The 22,881-nt window shown below is 38.5% G+C and overlaps 1 protein-coding gene across 1 annotated transcript in view; it reads left to right on the top strand.

Annotated features, from left to right (window-relative positions):
• LOC124776986 (xanthine dehydrogenase-like) overlaps positions 1–22,881 on the top strand; it is a 437,142-nt gene that overhangs the window by 75,689 nt on the left and 338,572 nt on the right. The window lies entirely within an intron of this gene.

Consider the following 22,881-nt stretch of genomic DNA (forward strand, 5'->3'; position numbering starts at 1 on the left):
ACAAAATAAGAATGACTACTTTACTAAAAGTCTTTTCCACTGTAAATTTCTGGTTTATAAGAGAAAACATCACTTTACTTTGCAGCATGATTATTGGCAATAGGTATGGATGGACAAGAAGTATGAATACTCAGAATAGCATCATGTACTACCTACTAATATTGTCAGTGACAGCAGTTGAATTGGATTCTTGTGAGCAGCCTAACTTTGAAACAAAGTTCAAATGATTTTTCTAGCCACTGGTCTTACCTGTAGAGTCGGGGAAAAACTTCTTTTTGTGCAAAAAGATCTTTTAATGTGGTCTTCTATTATAGACATATGTTACAGGTGATAATAACAACAACCAAGAAAAACAGGAGCAGCTTACTGGAGCTATCCTTCAAAATTTGTCTTCACAGTATCCCCACAGAAAGTTGTTAAGTTTATCCATTTAGTCACAAAAGATGCCAACTTAGACACCTGACTTCAAACCTGCACATCCTCATTAATTTACAAATATCTGTTATAAGCCCTATGCTCCATCTCTTCTCAGTTTGTTTGAGTATCAAGTAATGTACTAAAAATTTATACGCCTATAGACTTAGTTGCGTTGGGCGATCCTTAATATTTGAGACCTGTTGTGAGAGGCTGAACTTAGGACATCACTAATTTGCATGTAATAGTATAATGAAGACAATTCTCTCCAGAAGGATCATAGGTTCCATTCTGAGGGAGATGAGAGGAATTGATTGGGGACGATTAGATGGAGGTGGGAAGAGGGCCAGATATTTGCCCTTCTGCCTCTTCATTCCTCTCCCACTCACATCAATCCTTCTTTCCTCCTTGAGAAAAAAACCCGTAATGCCAAAAGCTAGGAGTTGTTTATTTTGATGAGTTTTTGTTGGCTCTACAGAACTTATGCCTCCTGCAGGTAGGCTCTGGCCATGCCAAATGTCTATTTGTGATTTTAACTTACTCCACTTAAATTCAGGTAATTTCAGTGTTGGCTTCTTGACCTCATTTGTTAGCAAGGCTTTCTGCAAGTGTGATAACTACAAACTAAGACTTTTCAGCCTAGAAAAAGTTCCTTTCTTTCTATACTTGTGTACTCATTTGGCTTATTTATTTGGGAGAACATACAGTGTAGTACCACCAGAGATCTATTAATGGGACCATATGACCTACTAAAATGTGCACAAAAGGTAATGCAATATGCTACAGTAATTTCTATTCCCATTGCATGATATTTATCTGGGCACTAGAAATGAGTATAAAGATTCATAACCATTATTTGTACCTGTCCACAGGACAAGAAAAATCATTTGTCAACTGTGCTTTGCTTGTTCGAAAGTGCAAGTGAATGTTGCACTATGTCGCCAATGTTTATGAGATGTCAAATCTAACACAATAGCTTGTATGAACATGGATCTCAAATTTTCCTTGTTTCTTAGCTGTTACTTGCATTATAGCTTTTTGTTGACAAGAATCTTCAAAAGACAAAAATGTAAGAGCGAGTAAATGAGTAAGAGCTGTACCCCTCTCTCACTGGGTGTAACACCGTGGTGATGGTTACTGTAAGTTAGTGGTATAATATCAAGCAATGTTTGATTTATCCAGATACTTGCAATCATCTAGCCACATAGAACTCTATGTTACTTGAATTGTCAACAAGTTACTGTGTGTTCTTAAGGACTATTACAGTTCATTTGATTATCAAAGAGAAATCACTACTGGTATCTCGGGAAATGGAATAGTTTGGCATGTCACATGACTTGGATGTCATAAGAACTAGGATTGTTTGTCTGCACGACAGTCAAGTGCTGGATGAGCAAGACACTCACTAAGAAAACCATTGATTGTTGCTATATCATGAACTCTTAGTACATAGAACACTCCATATCTGACATTATGTAAGCCCTGAGGATTTCATGTGCCACTTTTTCAAGAATGAACTGTGGGTACCTCGATTTGTGGCAATAACCTCTACCATCACAGGCAGCTGTCATGAGTAAAAATACATTGTTGATTGATTTCTATTGATCATTGCCGATTCCAACAAAAGATAGACAAGCCTCAGTGCAGCAAATGACTCACCATTTCAATTCTGTACGATAGCAACTACCAAGCAGACTCCAGTTCCCGTTTGATATACAAGTGCAAAGAGGCAAGTTAAGTGTTTATCTTTTCGCGTGTGTGTGTTTTTTTCCCTAGTATATTTATTAAATTTTGTGCATGTTTTCTTTGCTGCTTAAGAGGTTTAATATCATGTTTTTGTAGGTGTAAATTCATTCAGTCTGTATCATAGTAGTTGTTCATTTGTTTTGCTCTGAAAGTAACACATCAGCGTCCATTGGTGACAAATCAGGAGGTAGCAAGCTGCATATCTAGAATTCTGTCTGCTTTTATAGCTTACTTCTTCAGTTAAACTTGCTAGGATGTCTAGGATGTGTGCAGAAGCAGGAGCAGCTGGTCGCAGTCCACCAACAGGGCTATGGTCAGTCACCTTCAGGCTGCTTTCTTGGGTTGCAGTAGTCACAGAGAATCTGGCGTGTCACATGGGACACCTCAGGTGTCACTTGTTTTGCCCATGGGCTCTGCTTCTAAGGCACCACCTACTGCACCCAAAGCAGCGTATCTGTCGTCACAGTGGTACTGGCGAGTGGTACTGCAGTTGCGTCGCTCAAGGAGGATGGCTGCTGTGGAGACTGGCCACCTGGCCTCATTCATTCACCCTGTGAGTGAACAGGTGGCCGCTCCTTCAGCGGGGTCGGAGCAGGCACATGGTGGGAAGGGTTCACTAGTTATCAGGAGCTCCAATGTTAGGCGCATTATGGAGCCCCTTAGGTAGATAGTGTTCAGGGCTGGAAAGAAAGCCAATGTGTTCTCGGTATGTCTGCTGGGGGCCTCATCCAAGATGTGGAGGCAGCCTTACTGCAGCTATCAAGCGTGCAGGGTACAGTCATCTGCAAGTTGTGGCTTACATCGGCACCAACGACACCTGTCGTATGGGGTCTGAGCTGATTCTCAGTTCGTACACATGGCTGGCAGAGGTGTTGATGACTGCTGGCCTCCTATGCAGGATCCAAGCAGAGCTCGCAATTTGCAGCATTGTTCCCAGAGTTGATTGGGGTCCTTTGGTTTGGAGCTGAGTGAAGGGTCTGAACCAAAGGCCTCATTGACTATGTGACGATCTTAGCTGCAGATTCGTAGACTTGCTTTATCATGTCGGGATTTGTAAGATTCGCCTTGATAGATCAGGGGTGCACTACACAAAGGAAGCAGCTACTTGGGTTGCAGAGTAATTGTGGGGTGCACATGAGGGTTTTTTATGCTAAGCAGTAGTTGAGGTGCTCCAATGAACCAATGAACACTCGCCAGATGATATGCGGCAAAGGAAGTCAAACAGTGTCCGAATAAAGACAGTGTGACTGTCATAATTTTATCAGTAAACTGCCAAAGTATTAGTAATAAAGTTCCCAAATTTACTGCTCCGGAAAGTTCTGTCGCTCAGATTATTCTTCGGACTGAGAGCGGGCTGAAACCTGAAGTGTAAAGTTCTGAGCTAGTTTGCAAGTCATGAAATGTATATCAGAAAGACAAATTAGAGACCACATGAGGGAGAGTGTTCACTGTAAGTGACAAAAATATTATTTGAATGCGCAGTGTCGGTTCCTTCGAAAGAACAGACATCACACAGATCCAGCAACTGTGGAACACCATATGTAAGTTGAAGGGAGATTCACTGCTATCAGCTGCAGCAGGACATTTTTTGCGGAATCAGCCATGATGAGTGAGAATGTGTACCGGGCCAGGATTCAAACCCAGGATCTCCCACTTGCTAGGCAGATGTGGTAACCACTGCGCCATCCAGGACACAGCATTGTCGCAACTGCACAGACTATCTCCATAAACCTCACAGCTGATCCACACTCCCATCTAGTAGTAAGCCTAGTAAGCAGGAGATCCTGGATTCGAATCCCGGTCTGGTACACATTTTCACACATTGCTGCTGATTCTGTAAAACGTGTCCTGTTGCAGCTGATAGCTGTGATCCTCCTTCAGTTTGCATATAGACAAACATATTGTCTCTAGTGAGGTTGAAGTTGAGTGTGACAGTGAAGTTATCTGGTCATGAATAACAGGTACAGGTGAAACCAAGTTAATTGTTAGATGTTTTTACTGGCCACCCGATTCTGCTGTGACAGTTTTAGTCATTCAAAGAAAGTCTATAGTCAATAGTGTGTAAGTACCTAGATCATGCAGTACTAGTTGGAGGCGCCTTTAACCTACTGAGTATAGACTGGCATATCTATGGATTCATTGTGGGGGATACAGACAGGCAGTCACGCAAAAAAATACTTTTGAACACATTTCCTGAAAATTGCCTTGAGCAGCTAACTTGGCAGTCCACATGCAATGGAAATATCTTAGACCTTGTAGCTACAAATAGGCCGGACTTTATCGACAATGTCATAGAAATGGGGATTAATGACCATGATGTCATTATTGCAACTATGAGTACGAAGGTTAAGAACTCAGTCAAGAAGGCAAGGAGAGTGTTTCTGCTAGATAGAGTAGATAAGCAGTTATTAACATCTCACTTAGACAGTGAATTGGCACCACATAGTTCCAGTAAGATGGATGTAGAGGAATTATGGACGAAGTTTAAGCAGATTGTAAATCAAGCTCTGAAGAATTATGTTCCTAGTAAGTGGATAAAGAATGGAAAAGACCCACCATAGTCAAGTAACAAAATTCGGAGGATGCTGAGGAAGTAGAGGCGTTGCACTCTCGGTTCAAAATGGAATGGACAATTGATGACAAGTGAAGGTTATTAGAGATTCATGCACCCGTGAAAAGATCTATGTGCAAAGCATACAACTACTACCACCTTAGCTAAAGATCTGACAGAGAACGTGAGTAAATTCTGGTCTTGTGTAAAATCATTAAGTGGGTCTGAGACTTCCATTCAGTCCCTTGTTGATTAGTCTGGTGTGGCAGTTGAAGATAGCAGAATGAAAGCCAAAGCTTTGAATTTCACGTTCAAGAAACCACTCACACAGAAGAATCATACAAACTTATGGTCATTTGTCCATTGGACAGGCTCGCGTATGGATGACAAAAGTATTAAGCATCCCTTGTGTAGAGAAACAACTGAAAGATTTGAAAGCAAATAAATGACAGGGTCCGGATGGAATCCCAGTTCAGTTTTACAAAGAGTACTCTACAGCATCAGCCCCTTACCGTGCATTTATCGTGAACCTCTTGTCCAGCACGAAATCTCAAGCGACTGGAGAAAGGTGCAGGTGACTCCAGTATATAAGAAGGGTAAAAGAACTGTCCCGCAAAATTACAGACCAATATCCCTAACTTCTGTTTGTTGCAGAATCATTGAACATATTCTCAGTTTGAGCGTAGTAAACTTTCGTGAGACTGAGAAGCTTATGTCTATAAATAAGCATGGTTTTAGAAGGCATTGGTCTTATGAAACTCTGCTTGCCCTTTTCTCACATGATATACTGCGAACTATGGATGAAGGGCAACAGGCAGAATCCATATTTCTAGATTTATGGAAAGCATTTGAGATGGTGTCCCATTGCAGGCTGTTAACAAAGGTACAGGCATATGGAATAAGTTCACAGATATGCGAGTGGCTTGAAGACTTCTTAAGTAATAGAACCCAATATGCTGTCCTTGACAGTGAGTATTCACCTGAGACAAGGGTATCATCAGGAGTGCCCCAGGGAAGTGATAAAACTGCTGTTGTTTGTTATATATGTAAATGATTTGGTGGACAGGATGGGCAGCAATCTGCGGTTGTTTGCTGCTGTACAGTAAGAGTCAAAATATAGTGACTGTAGGAAGATACAAGACAACTTAGACAAAATTTCCCTTTGGTGTAATGAATGGCAGCTAGCTCTAAATGTGGAAAAATGTAAGTTAATGTGAATGAGTAGGGAAACAAACCTGCAGTGTATGAATACAGCATTACTAGTGTCCTGCTTGACAAAGTCAATTCATTTAAATATTGGGCATAATGTTGAAGCGATATGAGATGGAATGAGCATGTGAGAATTGTGGTGGGGAAGGTGACTGGTCGACTTTGGTTTACCAGGAGAATTTAAAGAAAGAGTGAACCATCTGTAAAGGTGACCACATGTAGGACACTGGTGCGGCCTATTCTTGAGTACTGCTTGAGTGTTTGGGATCTGTACCAGGTCAAATTGCAGGGAAACATCGAAGCAGTTCATAGGCAAGCTGCTAGATTTGTTATCAGTAGGTTTTAACAACACTTAAGTATTGCAGTGATGCTTTGGGAACTCAAATGGGAATCTCTGGAGGGAAGGCAACGTTCATTTTGAGAAACACCGTTGAGAAGATGTAGGGAACTGGCATTTGAAGCTCAGTGCCAGACGATTATACTGCTGCCAACATATATTGCGTGTAAGTATAAGGTATGAGAAATTAGGGCTCATATGGAGGCATATAGACAATCATTTTTCCCTTGCTCTATTTGTGAGTGGAACAGGAGAGGAAATGACTAGTAGTGGTACACAGAACCCTTCACCATGCACTGTACGGTGGCTTGCAGAGTATCTGTGTAACGATATTGTGAAAAGGGAAGTTGCTACTCACCACATAGCAGAGATGCTGAGTTACAGATAGGCACAGCAAAAAGACAGTCAGAAATAATAGCTTTTGGCCAGTAAGGCCGTCATCAAAATTAGACAGCAAACTCACACTCACGCAAACGAATAGCTATGTAGATGTAGAAACTCTCTGCTTGGTATGGGCTTCAGAAGTCACCAAACAACACTTGTACTTTTACTCACTGCACATCCAAGAGGCCAGAAATCCATACCAAGTGGTACAAGAACAAAATAATTGGTTGCTTGACCATCTCAGAAAAAAATTATATTTGCTGGGTGAATTCCCCAATGTCTAGTAGTCACAAAAATATTTTTTTAAAAAATTATTGTTTATTATTTTGAAATGGCGGCCATATTTGTTCCAGGCCGCATGCGTTTTTTCATATTTGCAAGCATCTACATTTTTTGCAATTATTCAGTAGTGGATTGTTCTAAGCCTTTTAGATAAAATGCATTTAGTTCAACACACTCTGCTCTACAAATTAACATCATTATCTCTTAGCTGAATGTATTCTTTAATATATTTTTAATAGTTCAAAGTTATCATCCACAAATTAAAAAAACTCAATTTTTGAACAGTAGTTTTCCGAAGAAAGATTAATTTCTCAGTTTTAATATTTTTCTGCTATTACACTGTATAGTATAGTTAATTTGTACAGAGTATCAATGGTGAGCAGCTTACACTTAAAAAATACACTATTATAAAAAATCGATCTTTTTTTTAATTTTTACGTTTTGTGGCCTGCAATATCTTTGTTGGGGGACCAGATGAAAATCTGAAAATTTCACTGTTAATAGACGTTTATGATATCAAACTTTAGTATAAATTTCAACTTTGAGATTCAGTTGAGAGTTATGGAAAAAAAATTACAAACATGAGTCAAAAATATGTTTTTTAACAACTGCGATATTGTGGCTTATGGAATAAAATATATCAGTTACAATATATAATTTAATCATATCTATGATTACTTCCTTTTTTTTATTGAAAATAAGTCTACTAATTACATTATATTGTTCTCTTGTTATTTGTTTTTAGTGCATCACTCACTGAACATTTGAGAAATTTGTTCACGCAGTTTGGGTCTTAGATTATAAGTTTGCCCAGTCACAGTTGTAAATTCCATGGGGAGACAACTTCCTTAGTACATTTTTAAGTGGCATCTAAACTTGGTCCTTCTCAATTTTTTAAAAGATGTCCTTGGTCCTGGAGGGTGATAAAATACAACATGTACATCTTGGTTTTGACAGTCGATATTATCAACTTCGCCAATCCACCACTGTTCATCGCAAACACAAGCCACTATGTCTTTATTTTGAAGAAACAGTTGTACAAGTTTTCCACACTGATGAAGTTCACTATCAGGGAAAGTTGGTATGATCTTACACTTCAGTAAGTTGTCTGAATGGGGTATCAAACAATGAAAAGATGAGTGCCTTTAATCTTCTGGTAAGTGTTGTATCTTTCCTTCAAGACACTGTCATAGACTTATTGTCTTTCCTCACATTGTACAAGAACATAGGTAATTCCTTTGATATGTTTTTTACAGAATTCAAGCATTTCTTGAGGTGTTATGATATGATTGTCATCGATCCGCTGCAGACTTGCCTTTTTGACAGCTTGCTTTGTTTTACCCCCGACACCATCACAAGCATTCTTCCCATGGCATGAAGTGAAAAAGTACCATTCTACATCAAACCCAAAATCTTATTTATGAAAGGAGATGTTAATAATTTTTTTTTTGTCTTTACACAGACTTGCTGCCCCATCCGAAAAGTAAATCAGTTTTTTTATGGAAGGGTGATGCTGTTTAATGTAGTTTGTTAATTTTAGTTGGAAAAATGTGCACTGCTGTAGTGTGGTGTTCAAGGCAGTCACTTATGACATAAAAGCTGTGGCTCATGAGTTTATCTTCATCTTTATAATAAAATACAAATGCATGTTTGTTTACCCAGTGGCGCCCTTGTAATTCATCTTGAACAACAAAGGACTAATTTTCCGAAAAGTCAGCAAGAACTAAGCATTCATCAGCTGCCAAGGTTTGCTTTTTGTCTTTCAAAAATTTACTTTGATCTTTTGCAATAAAATGATGCATTTTCAGATTTTCAAGGTTAGCCAGCAACACTTCAAAAAACTCTTCTCGTGATTTTATGACTGTCACCATTTTAGTTCTGTCTTGTCTTGTCATTGTTTGTATTTTATATTGTCAGGCATCAAATCGTCTTCGTCAGATTCTTCAAAGATGTCAACTAAGGCATGTTTGCCTGGACAATCTGTACATTTTCCCTGGATCATATAAATGTAACTATCAATATTGCATACCATAACTTCCAAAATGTCTTTATAGTAAACTCTAAGATTGGCCCCGTCTATTATCAACTTTATGTTCTGAGGATACAAACAAACACAAACATTATGGGTGCCAGATGCCCCTGCAACAATACACCATCTTGGTCTCAACTCGCAAAACTTTGATCTTCCAATTTTAATGTCAGGATTTTCTTTTTTAAATTCAGTGAATAGTTCATTTAAATTACACAATATTAACTTGTTTTGTCTTTGAAATGTAGAACCCTTTTCTTTCACAGAAAAACAGTTTTTTTTGCCAGACATCAAACAGCTATGATTGTCATTGTCACAATACTTAATAACTTTATTGATTGTGTTTTCAACTACCAAATTAGATGCACTTTTCTTTTGTAATGCTTGTAATATTCCCTGTTCTTTTACTAATTACCTTGTTAACTTAACAGGACATTCTGAAACATTAAATTCATCACCAACTTTTGCTTGACTCCAAGAATTTGGCAGTAAACTGATAATCTTAATTTTATCCTCTTTGTGTGAAGTACGGCATTTAGTTTCTAGTTTTTCTATGAAATCATTATATTTGGTTGGTGAAGTTTTAGAACTTCCATCTGTTTTAGTACAAATTGTATTTTGAAATGAAAATTCCAAATTCTTTTTGACTGTAGCTGCCACTTTCTCAATTTTTGTATTCAAGGCACTTGGTCTTTTATCTTGACTTAGTTTTCTAATTTTACTAGCAGGTGATATACCCAGGATTTCACAAGCTGTATCTACTTTTTTAATGGTTGCTGATAAGTCACAAAATTCTGTATCTGACGTTTCACTATCCTTTCTCTTGTGAATTACAAATATCTTAGAATAACCTGTTGCACACAATGATTTTCCTGGTATGAGATTGACAAAAGGGCTTTTATTTTTAGAATAATGATCAAATGTTATTTCTCACAGACCTTTTGTTATAGGTTTCTCATGTTTCGCAAAAGGGGCCATGCGAGACTGACCCAAAAGGTGATGAAATTTGTTGGAGTATTTCATTTCATGGTACTTGTATGTTGATTTGAGCTCTGGGCCGACTCGTAAGTAAAACAACAATTTTTCTTCTTCACTGTAATCTTTCATTAAAGTAATGTCTTTAGGATACACTCCATACACACTTTCATGACATGCTTCATTAATAATAACACCAACAGAACACTGAGAGACCATTTTTCAACTGCACACATCAAGAACTTCTAGCTAAATAAGTGTGAGTAGACAATTGTTGATGTAAGGGGGAAGACAACAATCAGACTTGTATAGGCTTGCAGATGCAATTGTTAGCCTGCTGAAACAATTACCACAGCACTTTTTCGACAAATAGTCATTAGCTAGTGTAATGTGGTGTGTTACACTGATTAGCCTACCAGATGTCGCAGATGTCAAAAAACATATTTTTGACTCGTGTTTGTAATTTTTTTTCCATAACTTCCAATTGAATCTCAAAGTTGAAATTTATACTGAAGTTTGATATCATAAAGGGCTATTAACTGTGAAATTTCCATATTTTTATCTGGTCCCCCAACAAAGATATTGCAGGCCACAAAATAGAAAAATTAAAAAAAAGATCCATTTTTTATAATAGTGTAAATTTTAAGTGTAAGCTGCTCACCATTGATACTCTGTACAAAGTAACTATACTATACAGTGTAATGGCATAAAAAATATTAAAGCTGAGAAATTAATCTTTCTTTGGAAAAATACTGTTCAAAAATTGAGTTTTTTTAGTTTGTGGCTGATAACTTTGAACTATTAAAATATATTAAAGAATACATTCAGCTAAGTTAATTGTTAATTTGTAGCCCAGAGTGTGTTGAACTAAATGCATTTTATCTGAAAGGCTTAGGACAATCCACTACTGAATAATTGTAAAAAATGTAGATGCTTGCAAATACGACAAAACGTATGTGGCCTGGAACAAATATGGCCGCCATTTCAAATTGTTGTTGTTGTTGTGGTCTTCAGTCCTGAGACTGGTTTGATGCAGCTCTCCATGCTACTCTATCCTGTGCAAGCTTTTTCATCTCCCAGTACCTACTGCAACCTAATCCTTCTGAATCTGCTTAGTGTATTCATCTCTTGGTCTCTGTAGTGTCGGTAGCTGGACCGACACCGTGATGTGGATTGCTGAAAAGGAATGCTAAACTAACGCTGTGGCCGATAGTGCACGAACGGCATAACGCAGACGGGCGTGAAGTCTGGAACATGAGAACTTATGAATGAATAAGAAGAAAAGTATGTAGATGCTTTTTACTTATCTTTTCTTTATTCCTTGGAATACATCTCTCTTGAATACTCGTAAGCTATAGGCACTGATACAAATGGCTCCTTGCTAGTTCGTAGCCATTAACTTAGCTGATGGCTATTATGTCTCTCGGCTAATGAGAGAGAAGGCTTCGTACAACTGGGCGATAGCTAGGTTCGCGTACAACTGGGCGGTAGCTTGGTTCTCGTACAACTGGGGTCGAGTCCTCTCTCGTATCACGAGACCTGCCTTGGTGGTGGCGCTAGGTCTGCGATCACAGTGGCGACACGCGGGTCCGACATGTACTACCTGGACCGCGGCCGATTTAAACTACCACCTAGCAAGTGTGGTGTCTGGCGGTGACACCACAGTCTCCCTCTACGATTTTTACCCTCCACGCTGCCCTCCAATACTAAATTGGTGATCCCTTGATGCCTCAGAACATGTCCTACCAACCGATCCCTTCTTCTGGTCAAGTTGTGCCACAAACTTCTCTTATCCCCAATCCTATTCATTACTTCCTCATTAGTTATGTGATCTACCCATCTAATCTTCAGCATTCTTCTGTAGCACCACATTTCGAAAGCTTCTATTCTCTTCTTGTCCAAACTATTTATCGTCCATGTTTCACTTCCATACGTGGCTACACTCCATACGAATACTTTCAGAAATGACTTCCTGACACTTAAATCAATACTGGATGTTAACAAATTCCTCTTCTTCAGAAACGCTTTCCTTGCCATTGCCAGCCTACATTTTATATCCTCTCTACTTCAACCATCATCAGTTATTTTGCTCCCCAAATAGCAAAACTCCTTTACTACTTTAAGTGTCTCATTTCCTAATCTAATACCCTCAACATCACCCGATTTAATTCTACTACATTCCATTATCCTTGTTTTGCTTTTGTTGATGTTCATCTTATATCCTCCTTTCAAGACACTGTCCATTCCATTCAACTGCTCTTCCAAGTCCTTTGCTGTCTCTGACAGAATTACAATGTCATCGGCGAACCTCAAAGTTTTTATTTCTTCTCCATGAATTTTAATACCTACTCCGAATTTTTCTTTTGTTTCCGTTACTGCTTGCTCAATATACAGATTGAACAACATCGGGGAGAGGCTACAACCCTGTCTTACTCCCTTCCCAACCACTGCTTCCCTTTCATGTCCCTCAACTCTTATAACTGCCATCTGGTTTCTGTACAAATTGTAAATAGCCTTTCGCTCCCTGTATTTTATCCCTGCCACCTTTAGAATTTGAAAGAGAGTATTCCAGTCAACATTGTCAAAAGCTTTCTCTAAGTCTACAAATGCTAGAAACGTAGGTTTGCCTTTCCTTAATCTTTCTTCTAAGATAAGTCGTAAGGTCAGTATTGCCTCACGTGTTCCAGTGTTTCTACGGAATCCAAACTGATCTTCCCTGAGGTTGGCTTCTACTAGTTTTTCCATTCGTCTGTAAAGAATTCGTGTTAGTATTTTGCAGCTGTGACATATTAAGCTGATAGTTCGGTAATTTTCACATCTGTCAACACCTGCTTTCTTTGGGATTGGAATTATTATATTCTTCTTGAAGTCTGAGGGTATTTCGCCTGTTTCATACATCTTGCTCACCAGATGGTAGAGTTTTGTCAGGACTGGCTCTCCCACTGCCGTCAGTAGTTCCAATGGAATATTGTCTACTCCGGGGGCCTTGTTTCGACTCAGGTCTTTCAGTGCTCTGTCAAACTCTTCACGCAGTATCATATCTCCCATTTCATCTTCATCTACATCCTCTTCCATTTCCATAATATTGTCCTCAAGTACATCGCCCTTGTATAGACCCTCTATATACTCCTTCCACCTTTCTGTTTTCCCTTCTTTGCTTAGAACTGGGTTTCCATCTGAGCTCTTGATATTCATACAAGTCGTTCTCTTATCTCCAAAGGTCTCTTTAATTTTCCTGTAGGCGGTATCTATCTTACCCCTAGTGAGATAGGCCTCTACATCCTTACATTTTTCAAATTAATAAACAATAAATTTTTTTAAAAAATATTTTTGTGACTACTAAACATTGGGGAATTCACCCAGCAAAGATAAAAAGTTTTCTGAGATGGTCAAGCAACCAGTGCTGGTCCACTTGGTATGGATTGACCCTTGTGTATGAGTGAAGGAATATCACTATGCCACAATGCATTTCCCTCATTATAAGGGCAAACATAGTCATACATGTTACTAGAAAACTGGCTCTAATCAATCAAAGCAGCAGGTGTTCGTGTAAAGTGTTTGCTTTATGAGTCTCTCATGGTAATAAGAGCCCCTTACATTCTTTGGAAATTGGAAATGGATGTAGATTCTGATTTATCGTTTAACAGAACTCTTAGTTTCAAAACTCCTATTTATTAACAAAATGTGTAGTTATGACTGAGGCCAAAGAGTGTCAGTAGCCACACACAGATATAAAATAAATTATCATTCTTTATTATTCTGTCAGTTCACCATCAGCCATTTTATAATTACTTCTTCATGAAGTCTCAAGTCTTTCAGCAATTTTAAATGGAAGCTCTCACATAAGAGTACGGGCACTTTAGCCTCTGGCAGATTCCATACCATATCATTCACAGGTTTGCTATGAACTCACAGTGTGTCATACAGCATAACTAACATGACTGCATGTGGACTGCCTCCCCAGTGAGTATCTTACAGACAATTAACCCACAGCTATACCAGTGAGTGCAACAAAAATTATAGTTAAAATTTGAGTGTAGGATTGTACCCAATGTTGCCAAGAGCATGCAAACAGTAGCAGGAGATGCATATATAACAAATATTGATTTGTGGAGTTCTGTGACAGCAAATTATTTTCCCAAATCATATTGACCAAATTAAAAAAAAGGGGGCAAGTGCGAGTAGGACTCAACCTCTGAGGGTCCCTCACAAATCTAATTATGTATGTAGATAATAATAATGTTCTGCCAGTCGTAAAAGGTGACGAAAAGAACAAACCACTAATAGGGCTAACCCCGCTTTTAGTGTGATTAGTTGGTTCAGGACAGAACTAATGAAGCCTCGGACAAGCGCTGTCATGGTTGAGGATGACGCTTGAACCCTATGCGCGCCCACAATGGTAACGACACTGCTAGCCATATGGTAAATGTTTTAAATCCAAATAGAGGTGTTTTGCAGGATATGCTTCTGCAACCACTCTAGAAGGAAAACAAAGACAGAGGATGAGATGGTCAGATGAAGTTAACCAACACCTCATGTTCTGTTATTAACAAGCAACAAACTTCAGAACCAACACAACTGGATACAGATCACAAGTATACACAACATTTATTACCAGATACCCGGAATTAAAATTTTTAACAGACCAACGACTAGCTGATCAGATCCGTGTAATAATAAAAAATAACAGGATACCCCAGTCAGAATTATAAAACATCAAACAACAAGTACAACAAATACTGGAACAAAATAATGTGCAATCAGAAGAAGAAGAAAATACAGTAATGGACTCAAACATCCCAGAGCAAACAAACAAAGAACAACACACATCAATTACACAATCAGAGGAAAACAAAATCTTAAGACAGCCTCCAGAACGAGCACAAATTGAACACGAAGTGACACACATGTTAGATATAGAAGAAAAATTTCAGCTGACCTATATAGAATACAAAGACACAAATACAGACATTAGACCATTCTTGTATAGACCACCAAATAACCCACAAGTCGAAACAACAATAACAACTGTCAACAAAATCATACACAACAAAATAAATGAAAATACAACTATGGAAGAGTTACAACTACTGGTTTATATAGGAGCACTCACTACACTAAATATACACACTAGGCAGAGAACAGAACCAACCAACACACAGAAGAAACCCACAAAACCAGCATGGCAACACAGGCTACAGATCAGAATAGAAAAACTGAGAAAAGACATCAGACAGCTAACACAATTTATAAGAAATGAAATATCAGATAAAAAACGAAAAAGGTTAGGTAAAATCTCACAACAAGAAGAGATAGAGCAATTAGATGAAAAGAAGCAGAAATTACAAGCATTGGCCAAACGACTTAGAAGATACAAAAAAAGTGAAAATAAAAGGAAACAAAACCAAACATTCAACACAGACCAAAAGAAATTTTACCAGACAATAGATAACACACACATTAAAATAGACAATCCACCAAACGTAACAGACATGGAACACTTCTGGAGCAACATATGGTCAAATCCAGTACAACATAACAGACGTGCACGGTGGATACAAGCAGAAACAGACACATACAAGATGATACTACAAATGCCTGAAGTGATAATTTTGCAACATGAAGTCGCTCGAGCAATTAATTCTACACACAAATGGAAAGCCCCTGGAAAAGATAAAATAGCAAATTTCTGGCTAAAGAAGTTCACCTCCACACATTCACATCTAACTAAATTATTGAACAGTTACATTGCAGACCAATACACAGTCCCTGATACACTTACACAAGGAATAACTTATATGAAACCTAAAAATCAAGCAGACACAGCAAACCCAGCAAAATATCGCCCCATAACATGCCTACCAACAATATACAAAATATTAACTACAGTCATTACACAGAAATTAATGACACACACAACAAAGAACAAAATTATAAATTAAGAACAAAAAGGCCGCTGCAAAGGAGCACGAGGATGTGAAGAGCAACTGATAATAGATGCAGAGGTGACACATCAAGCTAAAACCAAACAAAGGTCGCTACACTTCACATACATTGATTACCAATAAGCTGTTGATAGTGTATCCCACTCATGGTTACTACTACAAATATTGGAAATATACAAAGTAGATCCTAAATTGATACAGTTTCTAAACATAGTAATGAAAAAATGGAAAACCACACTTAATATCCAAACATATTCAAATAATATCACATCACAGCCAATACAGATTAAGCGTGGAATATACCAAGGAGACTCATTAAGTCTTTTCTGGTTCTGCCTTGCTCTGAACTCACTATCCAACATGCTATATAATACAAATTATGGATATAATATTACTGGAACATACCAACACAAAATCACACCTTTGCTGTACATGGATGATCTAAAACTACTGGCAGCAACAAATCAACAACTCAACCAATTACTAAAGATAACAGAAGTATTCAGCAATGATATAAATATGGCTTTTGGAACAGGCAAATGTAAGAAAAATAGCATAGTCAAGGGAAAACACACTAAACAAGAAGATTACATATTGATTAACCACAGTGACTGCATAGAAGCAATGGAAAAAACAGATGCCTATAAATATCTAGGATACAGACAAAAAATAGGAATAGATAATACAAATATTAAAGAAGAACTAAAAGAAAAATGTAGACAAAGACTAACAAAAATACTGAAAACAGAATTGACAGCAAGAAACAAGACAAAAGCTATAAATACTTATGCTATACCAATATTGACCTACTCATTTGGAGTAGTGAAATGGAGTAACACAGATTTAGAAGCACTCAATACACTTACACGATCACAATGCCACAAATATAGAATACTTCACATACATTCTGCAACAGAAAGATTCACATTAAGCAGAAAGGAAGGAGGAAGGGGATTTATCGACATAAATAACCTACATTATGGACAGGTAGACAATTTAAGAAAATTCTTTATAGAACAAGCAGAAACTAGCAAAATACACAAAGCAATCATTCATACGAATACATCAGCTACACCATTGCAATTTCATAACCACTTCTACAACCCTTTAGATCACATAACATCAACAGATACGAAGAAAGGAAATTGGAAAAAGAAAACACGGCATGGCAAGCACCTGCATCATCTAACACAGCCACACATCGATCAAGACACATCCAACACATGGCTAAGAAAAGGCAATATATACAGTGAGATGGAAGGATTCATGATTGCAATATAGGATCAAACAATAAACACCAGATTTTACAGCAAGCATATTATTAAAGATCCCAATACCACAACAGATAAATGCAGACTTTGCAAACAACAAATAGAAACAGTAGATCACATCACAAGTGGATGTACAATACTAGCAAATACAGAATACACCAGAAGACATGACAATGTAGCAAAAATAATACATCAGCAAGTTGCCACACAACATAAACTAATAAAACAACACGTTCCTACATACAAGTATGCACCACAAAATGTACTGGAGAATGATGAATACAAATTATACTGGAACTGAACCATTATAACAGATAAAACAACACCACATAACAAACCTGACATCGTACTCACCAATAAAAAGAAGAAATTAACACAATTAATCGAAATATCCATACCCAATACAACAAATATACAGAAGAAAACAGGAGAAAAAATTGAAAAATACATCCAACTGGCTGAGGAAGTCAAGGACATGTGGCATCAGAATAAAGTTGACATTATACCAATTATATTATCAACTACAGGAGTCATACCACACAATATCCACCAGTACATCAACGCAATACAGCTTCATCCAAACGTATATATATACAACTTCAGAAATCTGTAATTATTGATACATGTTCAATTATCTGAAAGTTTCTAAATGCAATGTAACATATACCGTACAGTTAAAAGGAAGTCACGCTTGATCGAGGTCCGCGTCACTTTCCATTTTTAACCAGACATAACGTCTGAGGAAGGAAAGAAATAATAATAATAATAATAGTACTTTTGTGTGCAAGTTTTTCTATTGGACACTACTTTGGTGACAAGTGTGTCCCTAACCTAACCCAGTTATCCAACAGAGTAAAGGGGACCTAGAGTTTTATGTGGAATCTGAACCATGTGTTCTTTCTGATGACACCTCACGGTGGTGTGAGGTGATGGCTAGATTCAAATGAAGACTTATAAATCTGAGGTCCAACTGAGATTTGATCCCATGATCTCTCCATTTCCAGGCATTTGTCATACTGCCAGACCATCATGTCCAACATGTATATATAGGCAGTTCATCTATGGATTTTGATGACTGAGTCTGTGACTATCAAAATATATGACATATATGGCCATATCTTTTGATTACATTGACTCAGAAGCTCTTAAGTTATTTACATTGCCAAGAGACTGTAGACCTTAGTACTTGTCATAAATTTCAAAGTGGTAACTCTACCTGTTCCTGAGAAAAAAAGTGTTAATAGATGGACAGACAAACAAATGAACAACAAATGGCAGAACAAATATTTTTATATGAAGTAATTACAAATTAACAATTTTCAGATTTTTTGCTTTATGTGTTCTGCGAAACCTTGCTTCTTGTCAAATTTCATGATTCTAAATTAACAAGAAGTATGCCATAGGTTTTCAAGTATGGAAACATGTAACATAAATGGCCATGACTTTTCATTGCATTGAATTAGAAGCTTAACTGAACTGTTTTTCGCCAGTGAGGGACTGTAGACCTCAGTGCCTGACACATATTTCAACTCGATAAATCCTATACTTGTTCCCAACAAAAAGGACCTTAACTGGTAGACAGAGTGCAAACTAGGCTTTTCATCCTAGGAAAAGGCCCTTTTTTCTACAGTTGTTTATTCATTTGGCTAATGTATTCAGGAGAAAACAGCAAACAGCAAAAAAATATTTTTTTTTTATATAAATACAAATAAACAATACTCGGATTTTTCTCTTTACTTGTGCTGTGGTATCTTGCTTCCTGTCAAATTTCATGATTCTAGTTCAATGGGAAATACCCCATAGGTTTTGACGAGTGAAGGTGCATCACAATATGTGACATAAATGGCCATATCTTTCAATTGCATTGACTCAGAAACTTAATTTTTCACACAGCAAACAAACCATAGACCTTAATATGGATCCGTCACTGAGAAAAAGAGGTCTTACAAGTGAGACAGACAGAGAGACAACAAAGTGATCATATAAGTATTCCGTTTTTACCAATTGAGGTACAGAAACCTACAAATGAGAGGAAAAATTGGTACTAAAAATTTCGTTGTTTTCTCTATTTACTTCAGATCCTGGGTGATTTTTTTCTATCAATTTTTCTGTGTCATTAAACCATACTAGTCTATTTTCCTCCAAACATTTCTTCACTTGTGGGGGAAGAAAGAATTCATGTTTTTGATCATTAGCAAGATTGTGTTCTTCTACAGGTAGCCTTCTGTTACCACATAGTGCGTAGATATTCTGTGATCTTACTGTACATATTCTATGTTCATTGATCACTTCCATAGACAATACAAGTGTAAAATTATTCATCCACACATCATGTTTGTAATTCATGTCAAGAAGGAGTGCCCTCAGGGATGTCGAATAAATCAAGCAATGGATAATGATAACATTATGAAAAAGAGAGGTGTCAATAAGCCACAAACAGGCAAAACTAAAAGACAGCTATACGTTTAAGCATTTGTCAAAAAGGCCTTCTTCTAAAGTAAAGAACACACACATATTCACACAAGCATTACTCGCACACACATGACCACAGTCTCTAGCTGCTGAGGCTGGACTGTGTACAGCAACTGCGCCTTGTGGGAGAAGCAATCTGTGGCTGGTGGGGGTAAGGAAGAGGCTGGGGTGGGGAGGGGGAGGGATAGCAGGGTAGGAGTGTGGGAAGGTGTAGTTTTGATTGTGGAAGTATGCAGGCTTGTGGTAGGGACAGGGTGGGGCTGCTAGGTGCAGGTGGGTGGTTGGGGGCGGGGGGGGGGGGGGGGGTAGTGGAAAAGCAAACAGAAGAGGATAAAAAAAGATTCCATGGGCAACAGACTGCAAGTGTGGAAAAGAGTGGGTAGGATAATCCTAATTTCAGAGCAAGACACGAGGTAGTCAAAATTCTGGTAGAGAATGTGATTCAAATTCTCCAGAACTAGGTGGTACTGAGTCACAAGGGGAGCTCTCCTTTGTGGCCACATGGTCGGTGTTGGGAGAGACAGTAGGTGACTAGAGAGACAAGACACCAGAGATCTGTTTGTGTGCAAGGTTGGTACCTCTGTCAGGTAATTTCAGTCTGTGAAGGCCTCAGTAAGACCTTCCTATACTTGTAGAGTCACTACAGATGTGGCAGCCAAGGATGGCTAGGCTATATGGAAGGGACTTCTTGGTATGAAATGGTTGGCAGCTGTCAAAATCGAGGTTTTGGTAGTGGTTTGTAGGTTTAATATTGATGGAGTTTCTGCTGTAGCCATCCTTGAGGTGTAGGTCAACATTGAGGAAGGTGGCTTGTTGCAATGAGGAGGACTAGGTGAAGTTAATGGGGGATTAGCTGTTGAGGTTCTGGAGGAGTGTGGATAAGGTGTTCTCACCCTTGGTCCAGATCATGTAGGTGTTGTCAATGAATCTGAGTCAGGTGAGGGGTTTGGGATTGTGGATGGTTAGAAAGTATTCCTCTAGATGGCCCTTGAATAGGTTGGCATGGGATAGTACCATATTGGTGTCCTTTTCTGTACCATAGATGTGTTTGTAGTTGGTGCCTTCAAGAGAGATGGCCCATGAATAGGTTGGCATAGGATAATACCATGTTGGTGTCCTTTTCTGTACCATGGATGTGTTTGTAGCTGATGCCTTCAAAAGAGAAGTAATTGTCGATGAGGATACAGCTGGTCATGGTGAGCAGGAAGGAGGTTCTAGGCTTGCGGTCAGTCGAGCTTTGGAAAAGGTAGTGGTCAGTAGTGGCCAGACCATGGGCATTAAGGATGTTATTTAAAAGGAGGTTGCATCAATAGTGGTGAGCAGGGCACCATGTAGTAAAGGCACAGGAACTGTCAAGAGTCAGTAGAGGAAATGATTTTTGCATTTTTTATATCGAAGGGTAGGTTACAGGTAATAGGCTGAAGGTGTTGGTCCTTGAGAGCAGAGATTGCCTCAGTGGGAGCACAGTAACTGGCCACAATGGGGCATCCTGGGTGGTTGGGTTGATGCACTGCAGGAGACATGTAGAAGGTAGAAATGGTATGGGTGAGGAGAGATTGGAGATACTGTTGGACTTCTGGAATGGGGTCACTCTGGCAGTGTTTGTTGGTGGAAAAATCTGACAGCTGGCAGAGTTCCTCCACCAGGTAAACCTTGCAGTTCAAAACCACAGTGGTAGAGCCTTTGTCAGTAGGTAGGATTATAAGATTGGGATCAGTTTTTAGGTGCTGCATTGCAGTTCTTTCTGTGGATGTAATGTTAGTTTCCACATTGAGGGATTTGGGGAATGATGGTTAGGCAAAGCTTGAGGTTAAGAAATTCTGGAATATTGATGGGAAAAGGGGGGGATTTGTAGCAGTGGTGGAATGAAGAAGTGAACTGAGTAAGGCCGGGTTCTACCATGAGAAAAAGATTGAATAACCAATGAAAGGATAACATCCTACAAGTCAGGGCATGGTATATCAGAAGCTTCAATGTAGTAGGGAAGCTAGAAAATCTGAAAAGGGAAATGCAAAGGCTCAGTCAAGATATAGCAAGGGTCAGTGAAGTGAAATGGAAAGAAGACAAGGATTTCTGATCAGATAAGTACAGGGTAGTATCAACAGCAGCAGAAATGGTATAACAGGAATAGGATTTGTTATGAAAAGGAGGGAAGGGCAGAGATTATGTTACTGGTTGGTTCTGAGTAGTATGGGACTTAACTTGTGAGATCATCAGTCCCCTAAGAACTACTTAAACCTAACTAACCTAAGGACATCACACACATATCCATGCCCGAGGAATTATGTTACTGTGAACAGTTTAGTGATAAGGTTGTTCTAATCAGAATCAGCAGCAAACCAACACCGACAATGATAGTTCAGGGTACATGGTACATTGCAGGCTGAAGACGAAGAGATAGCGAAAGTATATGAAGATAGTAAAAGGGTAATATAGTACATAAAGGAAGATGAAAATCTAATAGTAATGGGGGAATGGACTGTGGTTGTAGAGGAAGGAGTAGAAGAAAAGGTTACAGGGGAATATGGGTTTGGGAGAAGGAAAGAGAGAGGAGAAAGACTAACTGAATTCTGTATTAAATTTCAGCTAGTAATCGCAAATACTCTGTTCAAGAATCGCAAGAGGAGGAGGTATACTTGGAAAAGACAAGGTGATGCGAGAAGATTTCAGTTAGATTACATCATAGTCAGACAGAGATTCTGAAATCAGATACTGGATTGTAAGGCATACCCATGAGCAAATATAGACTCAGATCACAATGTAGTAGGATGAAGAGCAGGCTGAAGTTTAAGAGATTAGTCAGGAAGAAAGTACAAAAATTTTCAGGAAAATCCAGGAATACAAAAATACAAGTCACTGAGGAGCGAAATAAATAGGAAGTGCAGGGTAGCTAAGATGAAATGGCTGCTTGAAAAATGTGAAGAAATCGAAAAAGAAACGATTGTCGGAAGGATTGACTCAGTCAAAAAAGGCATTGATGAAATTAGAAGCAAGGGTGGTAATATTAAGAGTGCAATGGGAATTCCACTGTTAAATTCTTTATTGGTACAGATGAAAGGAGCTTGGATCCATAATGCAGGACAGAAGGTCTAGAATTAATAATGGTGGTGGGAATATTGTGGGACATGAGATGCTGAACCAACAATCAGTGCAGTCATGTAGCCATGTTCTGGGCATGGACAAGACAGTTGATACAGTGTTGCTCATAAGTCACAGTTTGTGCAGTTTGGAAGATGCATTAGCGAATAGTAAAAAAGGAAAACAGC

The sequence above is a fragment of the Schistocerca piceifrons genome, chromosome 2, assembly GCF_021461385.2.
Source record: "Schistocerca piceifrons isolate TAMUIC-IGC-003096 chromosome 2, iqSchPice1.1, whole genome shotgun sequence".
NCBI classification, from domain to species: Eukaryota; Metazoa; Arthropoda; class Insecta; order Orthoptera; family Acrididae; genus Schistocerca; species Schistocerca piceifrons.